A 12,760-nucleotide genomic window follows, 5' to 3' on the forward strand; every position below is an offset into this window, starting at 1 on the left:
TATGCTTGGATATGGGTGGTTTGCCCTCCCCAATGCTAGTTGGAAGCCCAGATAATACACATAATTATTTGGCAGATCCGGCAAAGGGAGTTTGGCCATATCTTCTCCTAAATTTATGTCAAGGAAAACAGTTATAGTAGAGGAACATGAGAGGATAGGAGTAGAAGAAGTAGAAGTAGAAGCAGAGGACAAGAGAGGAGAAGAGTAGAAGTAGTAGGACTAGAGAGACCGACCGACCAAGAAGATGATCGACCAAGAAAATGCAGCATGAACTAAGGAACTTTCTGGCACTAGCATGAAGGTCAGATTCCATAAATAGATTCTACAAGGCCTTAGTAAAAAAAGAAAGAAACATGTCATGCACAACTATCAAGGGGCTGTGATGGTATGACAACATGTTAGACAGAGTAAGAGGGTTAAAGAGCAGGATCTTCCAAATTCACAGAAGGAGAGGAAGACAGCAGAAAAAGAGGCCTCAGAAACATGTCAATCATCATTTGATCATGAACTTAGAGCATAGTGGCATCATAATAGAGAAGACAGGAGAAGGTAATGTAGGGGCGGCTGGTAATGATGCCAAGTTCCTCACAAGTTCTTGATCATCAGCTCATATTCCATATAATGTATGGACTTGGACAATTTCATCATCGGCAAAACAAAGGAGAGGGGAGGAGAGGGGAGATTTGGCAAAAAAACATAGAGAGAAGAATAGTAGAATAGTTGGAAGTCCCCTGTAGATCCACCAAACAACAACTGCTTAACAAAAATATATATGCTCACTGTTAACAAACATAGAGAGAAGAATAGTAGAGTACAGAGAATCTAGAAACTACAAGTGCAAAATATATACTGAAATTAGATCAGGAGGGTCAAGTTGAGAAATTAGAGTACAGGCTGAAACGCCTGCCGTAGAAAAGGCAGGTCAAGTTGAGAAAGTCGTTTCAGGTAAAGGAAAGGAAAACAGAGGGAAAGACATCGTGAGAAACTCATACAAAACAGAACTTGCAAGGCAAATTTTACTCAGTTTTATTGTGAAGTCAGTGCACGACAGTTTAGGTTCCGCCCAAGCTGAACCAGAGAGGAAGCCAAGTGGATCGGATGAAGCTAGTAATGAACCGAGCAGCAACTTAGGCAAGAATGCTTCTGGTCGCAAAGATTTAGATAAACAAGAGAAAGCCATGGAGGTTCCTAAGGGTCTGAAGGATACAGAGGGGTTTACAGTTGTTTCAAAACGTCGAAGGCGGCCACAACCATCCATGAACACCATAAATGGCCTCTATTCTCAGGAGTCTATTTGCACCTCTGTCGAAGGCGTTTCAGCCTTTACTCTAATTAGAGTACAGAGAATCTAGAACTATAGGTGCAACATATATATGCTCACTGTTAACAAATATATACTGAAATGCAGAAAAAATTATCAGGAGGGTACTTATATACCGCTAATAGAAATAAGTAAATCCGTACAGTCATAAATGGCTTAGAAAGTGGAGCACATGAAATTAAAATAAAAGGTATAAGCTTTGGTAAAAAAACAAACAAAAAAACATGCTAACAACCTTTCTTCATGTTTCAAAGAGACTTCAAATATGTTCTAGGGACACAGGAAAATACTAGAGTTATACAAACAAACTATCAACCATGCTAAGAACAACTGACATATGAACATGTCATGATACACAGGAGCCAAATTCAACAGCTGAAAGAGGATCAATCTTATTTGACAAGTACATAAGTCCTACCACTAGAAGACAGTATCAACTTCAAACATCAGTCGGGTAAAACAAGGCTAGTTGAATACTAGCTACAACTACACTGACTGGAGCAGGTTGACAGTATCAAATTATATTTTTCGTACTAAGAAAAGGTATATGTTCAGGAACAGAAAAAATCAAGTAACCGTGACATTTGACAGTTTCTGATAATCGTTCAAGTTCAACTTATGGGATGTTGGTAAAAACTGACAATCTCATTTATCATTTGACAGGAGTGAACCAAATGGCAGACAAGTGTAACAGAACGTAGGCAATCTAATAAATTACACTTACGAAATTAAAATGGTGTGATCATTCTGGTCTACTGTCCAAGAATAAGGGTCCAAGATCACCAAGCACATAGCAGAGACAATTTTTCAAGATTACACAAATTCATGAGGGATCAAAAGCAAGATTGTAATCAACTGACACATCTGGAAATTAAGATATATCAATAGATAACAAGCAGTTCCACACAGATATCCACAGCCCATCATTTCCTTAATGATTAAGGACCACATGAGATCATAAATATCATTAACTAAGATCTCAGCCTCCGAAAAAAAAATATTCAAATAACTTCACATAAATCATTCAGTTAAAAGAAACTAAAACTTAAAAAAGCAAGAATGCCACCAGAAGCATGATGGCACTAGAAACCCAAAAAAGAAGCATGTGTAACTTATTTGCCAGAGGCAATCAAAAGAAGACATAAAAAGGAACCACAGAAAGTCTAGCAATCTGTTATGCTTTCCCACCTATTTCCAGTCATGATGCAAGCAAATGTCACATTTTAACGTAAACTGTATTCATAGCTGCCAAGAGTTTCCAATTCACAGGGGCATATTTGCAGGCAATACTGCAACGTTGAGCAAGCTATGCAGTCAATACAATTGTACAATCAAAACATAAAAGACCCAAAAAGAAGTGACTGGCATACTAATTAGGATTTACTTCATCGAAACAGGCCAGAAGTGACTTAAACCATGAGTAAATATCCAGCACTATTTCTATCATGTAAAACGATGTTTCAATCCTGTAAAAAATCATGCTCCAGCTGCAGCAATATTTCTATCATGTACAAAAGAAATCCAAGCACAAACTAAATCCTTTGAAATGCAATTCCTATCATGTATAAAACTTAGAAAAATCCAGCCACATCTTATCCAACACATCCTGACATGCAAATGAATGTAACAAGGTCGACACAAAGGATTTGAGTTTCCAAATCCATCAAGCAACATTTAGCAATACAATCTCAGTGAATCTAATGTCATAATATTGGAAGAAAACCATATCAAAGCCCCACGAGCATATCTTATAATGTTTATTTTGCAACAATTCCAAAAAACCTCAATTATCATCGAGTTTTGAATGTAAGACTGATTTCAAATTGTGGTTTTGACATACATACATATTCAATTCAGATATTCTTCCTAAGACCACCAAGCAAGTTACAAGTCATAGACAACAGCCAAAAGCTAATCTACAATTCCAAAACAAAAGCTTGCTTGAAAAAATCACGGGAAAATTTAGGAGCAAAGCATGATGTACAATTATAGTGGTAGTAGGCTAGGCTAGCACCTAAGGTGACCAGAACGGGCATCACTGAATATAACACTAGGCTAGTAGCTAAATAAGTCTAACTTGCATCAGTCTATCAACACTGGCATTCTTAGTAAAAAGAAACATAGCCAATGAGTTGCTCGTGTTTGCAGTTCAATCATTTGCATGTAGAGCACCATTTGTCTGAAATGGCGAGAAGGAATTCTAATCTCCATAGTTCAATTCTCAAATATAGCAGTCTCAAATTTAGGAAATTAACAAAACACATTCAGGCTTGCATCAAGTTTGTTCTTGGTCATTTGTCTCATTCTTCGTCACACATCAAGCCACAAATCATACAAATTAAAAGATGCAGCTTGCACTAGCATAAACAGAGTAGATCGAGAATGGGGAACAGAATGAACTCACGGGTGGTCGCCGGATCGACGCCACGGGGTGCAGGATCGTCCTAGGGGGACGGCGAGCGGGGGCGGGGGCTCGTCACCGGAGGCCGCCGAGAAGGGGAGGAGGCTCGTTGCCGGCAGTCGGCGAGCGGGGGCGAGGCTCGTCGCGCATGTCCCAGCGGCGAACGGTGGGGCGATAAGGGCGTAGAAACCCTAGCCACTGGGGGGAATGGCGTCGCCCACGGCTAGGGTTTCGTAGTGGGTCCCAGCGGTGAACGAAGCGGAGGTGAGAGTAAGCGCGTGGCCAGGCGCGCATGGGCCGGTGGAGGTGAGAAAATCAAGCAACGAGAAGTCAACAACTGTAGAAATAGAGTAGACCGAGAATGGGAAGGGGAAGTGGTGGACAACGAAATCAAGCAACGAGACGTCAAGAACTGCATAAACAAAGTAGATCGAGAATGGGGAACGAGATGAACTCACGGGTGGTCGCCGGATCAACGTCGCGGGGTGCAGGATCGTCCCTGGTGGACGGTGAGCGGGGGCGGGGGGCTCGTCACCGGAGGCCGCCAAGCAGGGGAGGAGGCTCGTTGCCGGCAGCCGGCGAGCGGGGGCCAGGCTCGTTGCGCATGTCCCAGCGACAAACGGAGGGGTGATAAGGGCGCGGAAACCCTAGCCGCCGGGGGGAACGGCGTCGCCCACGGCTAGGGTTCCGCAGCAGGTCCCAACGGTGAACTGAGCAGAGGTGAAAGGAAGCGCGCGGGCCGGCGGAGGTGAGAGGAAGCGCGCACGGTGGAGGCGGCGGCAGGTTCGGCAGCCTGACGGCGTCTGAAAGCAAGAATCGCGCCCCTAAGTTAGCCGCCCGCGGGCTCTGGCTTATATACTGGAGGGCATTTGTAGGGGCAGCTCCTGAGTTAGCTGCCCCTACAAATCAATTTTTAGGGGCGGTTCCTGAGTTAGCCGCCCCTACAAATATTTTTCAATTTATTTTAATTAATAATTATGTAATTCATTCATATATAAAGAAGACAATGTAAATTTATATATTAGTTTTTTTATTATTCTATATATATAAATATATGTATATATAAACAATTTTATTATACATATAGATATAATTTTATATTTTCTTCATTACAAAAATAATATTTTAAAATTTTAAATTTCAATTTCAAAACAACTAATAGAATTTTAGGACACTAATTGACCTCAAATGAAAATTTTGTAAACATCAAAGTTGTAGAACTCATCAAGATGTACAACTTATATTTTGGTCATCTTTTCATTTGACAAAATTTGGAAAGTTAAAATTTTGAATTTCAATAAATGGCAATTTCAAACAAGATTTTGAAATCTTAAATGATTTAAAATAAGAAAGCCATGAACATAAAAGTTGTTGAAAATATTACTATCTACAACATTTATTTTGATCATCTTTTCATTTGAGTAAATTTGAACAGTTCAAATTTTGAATTTTAATAAATGACAACTTCAAACAAGATTTTAAAACCTTAAATTATTTCAACTAGAAAAGTCATGAACATAAAAGTTGTTGAACTCATCACTATCTATAAGTTTTATTTTGATCATTTTTTCATGTAACAAATTGTTAGCAAACATTGTTCACAAATCTACATGTCACTCGTAGTTTCATAAACTATACGAGAGACATGTTGATTTGTGAACAATGTTTACTATCACTTTGTCAGATGAAGAAACGACCAAAATATAAGTTTTAGATCTTGATGAGTTATACAACTTTGGTATTCATCACTTTTTCAGCTGAAATCATTTAGTTTTTCAAAATCTTGTTAGAACTTGTCATTTTTTTTAAATTTGAAAATTTGAATTGCTCAAACTTTGTCAAATGAAAAGAATGACCAAATCAACACAGTAACTTGATAGGGCATGATTTTAGAAAATTTTAGGAAAAAAATCATCACATTTGGAGTTAGTATGTGGGAGAAAGACTAGTTACAAATTTTACCCAGAGATTAAAAAGAAAAATCACAACTGTTCATGATGATTAATGATGAACAAGTGTGATTTCTCTTTTTAATCTATGGCTAAAACTTGTAACTAGTTTTTCTCCCTCATACTAACTCCAAATGTGATGTTTTTTTCCTAAAATTTTCTAAAATCATGCTCTATCATTTTAGTCTGGTCATCTATCATTGTCACTAATTTTGTACAATTCAAATTTTGAATTTCAGAAAATGACAACTTCAAACCTTATTTTCGACCACTAAATGATTTCAGCTGTAAATGTGATGAACATAAAAGTTGTATAACTCATCAAGATCTCCAAGTTTTATTTTGGTCATTTTTCTTCATTTTATAAAGTGTTGAGTGATTTCATTAAGTAATAGGGTGGATGTTGAAATAGATTCATCTGGATGTTGCAAAGGGTAGTCTCACACACATGCATAAATATAGTCTCACACACATATATAAATATATAGTCTCACACACATACATAAATATATAGTCTCACTCGCATGCATAAATGAAGTCTTACAAATACACACACTTACACAAACACTCCACGTTCAACAACTAGGTAGCCCCTTGTAACGACTTTTCCTTTGACACCTTTTCACTCCCATGGCAATATGTCTTTGGGCAGGTTCTTTTCCACAACACTGATCTTCTTAGGAAAGTCTGTGAATAGCGGCTTCTCATCGTAGTTATTGTAAGCTTCAACATCATCCACGCCATCAACTCCAATAATGTGCTGTTTCCTGGAGGCAACCACGTGCTTTGTCATCTTCTTCGAGGGGAGATTACTTTGTGGGTCCGGCATATAGAAAACTTGTGCGACACGTGAAGCTGGCACCCAAGGGTCATCTTGGTAGCCTAGATTCTCGAGGTCCAGGACTCTCAATCCGATCTCGTTCAGTTGGTGTTGTTTGATCCAGCGGCATCAAAACAGGGCCATCAGTATATCCCTTCCATAGTCAAGTTCCCATATCTCTTCAATGATGCCAAAGTATTGGATATTTTGCCCCACTCCATCGAGAGCTTCTATTCGAACGCTGCTGTTTTGGTTCACATATTTACTATCCTTTGTGTGGGTATAGTACGTATACCCATTGATGTCATAAGCTTTCCATGATGTCACTTGTCTCGATGGCCCCTCCGCCAACCTACTGATGGTAATAGAGTCTATGGTTTCTCTAGGCGGTATGTTTTGGTCCTTCAACCATGTAGTTAGTCGTTGCTTATGTTGTTTCATGACCCAATCATCTGAACGACCATTTCTCTCTGCCATAATGATAGCCAAGTGTTCATCAATGTACGGTTGCATCAGTTGTGTACTCTGCTAGACACTGTAATGCGTTCGACTCACCTCTTTGTAATCATGGTCGATGAACACTTTTCTACCACTGGTGCCCTTCCCAGCCAGCCTACCCTTGTGACGAGAATCAAGTTTACCAATCCCTTTCTGTACTTTTAGGTACTCTTGACAGCACTCGACAACTTCTTTAGTACTATAACCCTCTATCATGGAGCCCTCTAGGTATGCTCGATTATGCACATATCGACTTAGAACCGACATGAACTGTTCATAGGACCACATTTCATGCAAGTAGCAAGGGACCCAGCGCCTGTATCTAATGAATCATGTGAATCATGAGATGTGGCATTATATTAAAAAAAGCAGGAGGTAAACACATCTCTAGTTGGTTTTGTGTCTCCACCACAAATTCATGTAGGTCACTCAGCTCTTGCTTGCCAATTGTCTTCTGTGAGATCTTCAAAAAGAAGTAGCACATGCGGGTGATGGCCATTTTCAAGAACTCTGGCTTTATAGCCCTAATTGCAATAGATAGAAACAATGTCAACATCACATGACAATCGTGAGCCTTACAGTGTGTTATTGACAAGTCCTTCATTGACACTAGCTTCTTCACATTCGCTGAAAACCCAGTCAAGACTTTGACCCCCCTTAGGAAAGTGCATATAGCTCTCTTCTCTTCTGGTGTTAGGTTGAAGCACGCCGCAGGTAGAGTGTATTTTCCATTAGCCTCGGGTACCGGGTGAAGCTGTGGCATCACGTTTAGGTGCACCATGTCTTTCCGTGATTTCAGACCATCCTTCGACTTGCTTGTGTCCATCAAGGTAGCAATGAGACTCTCAAAGATATTCTTCTACACATGCATAGCATCAATGGCATGGGGACCTCCAAATCTGGCCAATAAGGAAGATACTGAAAGAAGATCGATTGTTTCTTGAAAGGTATGCCTTCGACAGGAGATGTGCTTCTATCTCTGTTCGTCCCATCCGGATTCTTCTTTCCATAGATGACGCGTATGTTTTTCACCATTCTGTACATGTGTTCTCCATTGTGACGTCTCTCTGGAGGGGGTTCAATCTCTGGGGTGTTGTCATAAAATCTAAAGAACAATTTGCTATGGTACTTGTGACTTGTCTTTAAGAAGCGCTAGTTCCTTAGGTAAACTATCTTCTGGGATGCATCCAGGAACACCCATGTAGTACCATCCAAGCAAACCAAGCATCCCATCTTCCCTTTGATCTGTCCAGACAAAGCAAACAACGCGGGGTAATCATTGGTAGTAACAAATATTATTGCTCTACATATGAAGTCCTCCTTTCGGAACACATCGTACATCAGCTTCCCCATGCTTCCATAGCCTCTCCATTTTCTTGCATCAAAGGCTCGAGAAACCCGTCTATATCAATGCCTAGTTGTTTAGGGCCAAAAATAAGAATAGTGAGGAGAAGGTACTTTCTTTTCTGACACAACCACATTGGGATGTTGTACATGGTCAAGATCACTGGACAAGTGTTGTGGTTGCTCATCCTCTCATTGAAGAGATTCATTCCATCGGTGCTCAAGCCAAACCGTACATTCCTTAGGTCATCGCTGAATTCTTTGTGCTTCTCATCGATCCTTTGCCACTGACTACAATCAGATGGGTGTGCAATCTTATCATCATCCACCTTGCGCTCATCATCCCACCATGTCATGAGTGCGGCTTCTTTAGTGTTTAGGAAGATACGTCTCAAGCGATCGATCACTGGCAAGTACCACATTACCAAGGTAGGAATTCTTCTCTGCTTTGCATCGTTGCCTAATGGAGTGTCCTCTAGGGGCTGAGATTCTTGTACCACCTTTTTGGTACCCTTCTTATTCCTCTTTTTCCCCGTAGAGGCTTCGTCCCCACCGTAAAGGTCATTGTTCTTGTACCGGCTGGCCCTACACCGGGGACATTTATCCAGTGACTTGAATGTTTTGCCACGAAAAAGGATACAGTGGTTGGGGCATGCATGGATTTTTTTCAACCCCCATTGTCAATGGACTTATGACCTTCTTCACTTGGTATGTGTTGGCGGGAACTGAGTTTGGTTGTGGCAGCACCCATGATAGGAGATGCAATAGATCATTGAAACTATAGTCTGACCAGCCGTACTTAGCCTTCAGGATGAGTAGCTCAAGCACAAAACGTAGCAATGTCCAATGTATCGGACAACCCTTTTTAACACCATACACATTCTCCTTCGATGTTTTTGTCACCCTTTCCAAATTTTCTAGACCTTTCAGGCTCTTTAGTAAAATCTCTGGTCCAAGGGCTCGAATCATGTCCTCCAAATCATCTTCATCCCCGACACGTGGTCCACCATCATTATTGGCACCACCTTCGTCGTTACCATCCCAACCACTAGCATCACCACCTTGTTCATTGCCAAACTCAGGATCCATTCGTGCATCAAGCTCTGCTGAATATTGGGACAGGATTCTAGGGTTCCGTCATCGTATTCCTCCTCATCTACAGTAACCGTTTCACCATGATGAATCCACACTGTGTAGTCCTCAACAAATCATCGCATAATCAAATGTGATCTGATGATAGTCACATCTGTCCATGCCATACAGTTCTTGCAATCTTTATAGGGACAAATAATTGTAACCTTATTCTCTGTCAACGTCGTTTCATGCTTCTTTGCGGCTTCAATAAATTTATCCACCTCTTCACGGAAACCTGCCTTGAACCTTAACGAACCGTACATCCAAGAGTTCTTATACTCCATCTTTTACAACAACAATAAAACAAACATTAAAGGACTACTTATTCAGATATATATATATATATAAATGAATCAAATTAATAATTACTTGAGAATAATTGTATATACTTCAGATATATATGAATATAAATCAAATATAATTACATGAAGCATACAAACACACCATGGTAGAGGTAAATTAATTAATGGCCCATTTATCCATAAATAATTAAAATACATATTTGTTGATTACAATAAACAATTTCAAAGACAACAATTAGCAACAATTATATTTTACCCAATATCTTTCATGCAAACCCTAGTCCAATTTCATCAAATATAAATTTACAAAAATAAAATTAATAAAAAATCCAAACCCTAGATCTAGACCTACATGCACATGAAACATCCATAAAACTAACTACTTGTTCACAAAAATCAAGAAACATGGACCAAATAAAGGTATGATCTTGTTCCCCTACCTAATTTACCCTAGTACATTCAAAACTTGGGTCTAATTTGCTTCATAAATAGCTCAAGCACCATAGAAGAGAGAGAAAAGCAAAACTCTAATTACTCACTAACCAACCATTAAAACTTCAAAAAAAGTGTGGAATAGCATTTTGTTACCTTCTACAACCTCTCCACCAAAGGATTTGATACCAAAACCGTCCCCCCTTAGTAGAGCAATTTTTGGGAGGTGCCCTTGGCCTCCTCACCTTTTTTCACGGGTGGGAGTGAATGACCCGAGGAGGAAGAAGGGGGATGCAGAATCTTATACAGTGGACATTTGTAGGGGCGGCTGTTGAGTGAGCCGCCCCTACAAATCTACCCCATTTGTAGAGGCGGCTCGTATCACCAGCCGCCCCTACTGTTCAATTTGTAGGGGCGGCTGGAATCATGGGACCTGAGCTAACCCAATATAGGGGCGGTTGGAAGTCGAGGCACCCCTACAAAAATAGCCCCGTTGCTAAAAATCGTTTTTGTAGTAGTGCAGGTCTCTCGAGCTGAAGCTCGACAGCGCCGACGCTGCGCTCCACAAGGTGGCCAAGGTGTGTCCAGATCAGCTTGACGAGCTCGTCAAGATCTGGGCGCGCGAAGTACGGGAGGCGTCTTATGATATGGAGGACATCCTCGACCCCTACCTTGTGCGAGTCGAGGGCAATCATAGGCCCAACGACAAGGAAAGTTTGCTGAAAGGTCTGGGTGAGAAGATGACCAGGTTATTCAAGAAGAGCAAAGAGCGCCACAAGATCGCTGGTGCCATTGAGAAGATCAGGAAAAATCTCCAGGAGGTGACCAACCGGCATGGTAGATTCACCGTCGACAGCATTGTTGCCAAGCCTGCACGCGAACTGTCGATCCTCGCCTTAGTGCTATGTACAGAGAAGCATCACAGATCATTGGCATCGACAAGTCAAGTGCTGATCTCATATCCATGCTGTCGCCCAATGGGAATGACGAGTCCAACCTGAAGATGAAGATTGTTTCTGTTGTTGGAACTGGTGGGCTCGGCAAAACTACTCTTGCCAAGGCAGTGTATGATAAGCTTAAATCTCGGTTTGGTTATGGGGCTTTTGTTCCGGTTGGCCAAGATCCAGACGTGAATAAAGTCTTCCGAGACATTCTTATAGATCTTACAAGGATAAATACACAGATTTGAAATACACAATGTTGGATGAAAGGCAACTCATTATTGAGTTCCATGATTTCCTTCGAGCAAAGAGGTACGAAAGAATAAGCATCCAAAGATTTTACAATAAAATATGTATTATTAGTGTGGCCCAAATATTTTCTCATACTTCCTATACTATGTGTACTTGAAACCTTGAAATTCTTAAAGTGACGAACCAGAAAACATTGAATTGACAATGATGGTAAAGAGGGGGTTAGGATTTTGGAGTTTTTTATTATCTGTAGCAGGGTTTGGGCTGCTGGGATTACAAACGAGAAGCTGGGGAAGCTAATACACCATGAAAGGAGGCAGGCGATAGGTGGAGCGATACAAAATGAAGTGATTCTCATGGATCTTTGCTTGGAAAGATTTTTATAAACAACAAATATTAGTGGTATAACCGATATGCCATGGTGCTCTCCAACCATTTTAGTTTAACTTCTAGAATGAATAAAGCTTAATTAATTACTGTAGCAGTATAACCGGTTCCATGGTGCAATGAAACAATTTCCCTGCAGTTAACAGCACACTGCCGGCTATGTGTGGTGGAGAAAAATGGTTGGGTGGAGTTGACTGTGGGGGAGCTCCAGAATTAAGTGATTAGTGTGGCAGTTTATATTTTAGTTTGACTTCTAGAACGAAAAAGGTATAATTCCTTTTAAAAGCTGTTGTTTCCACTACTACAATTTGAATCGTCGTTGCATATTTTCTTGCAGGCATTATGAACTCTCTATATTATAATTAAGTATTGTCGGTTAATTGCTGGCTAGTTAGAAAGATTAGTCAAGAAGTGACTATTTATATTATTGTCTGAGTATGCCTTCAACTATTATTCTTGGTGATGACACACTTTACTGCTTTCTGGGAACCAGATGGCTTTAGTTTCTGATTGCTGTAACCCTTTCATGTGCATAGGTATTTTATCATTATTGATGACATATGGGAGCCACAGACTTGGGAAAGAATCAAACTGGCTCTTGTTGAGAATAACCATGGAAGTAGAATAATCACAACTACTCGTAAATTTCAAGTTGCCAAAGAAGCTGATGAGGTTTACAAGCTACAACCACTTTCTCATGACAACTCCAAAAGGTAGTTTTATATAAGGTTATTCGGTCATGAGGACAAATGTCCAAATAATCATCCAGACGAGTTATCTAATGCGATTCTAAAGAAATGTGGTGGAGTGCCATTGACTATCATCACAATGGCTAGTCTACTATTGGGTAAATCAAGAGAAGAATGGATTGAGGAACTCTCCTGGTTTCTATGGAGATATGGATGAAAGGCATATGGACAACACTATGCATATATTGTCTCTCAGTTACTATGATCTTCCTTCTCATTTGAAGACTTCT

The sequence above is a fragment of the Miscanthus floridulus genome, chromosome 9 (assembly GCF_019320115.1).
Source record: "Miscanthus floridulus cultivar M001 chromosome 9, ASM1932011v1, whole genome shotgun sequence".
In the NCBI taxonomy this organism is placed as follows: domain Eukaryota; kingdom Viridiplantae; phylum Streptophyta; class Magnoliopsida; order Poales; family Poaceae; genus Miscanthus; species Miscanthus floridulus.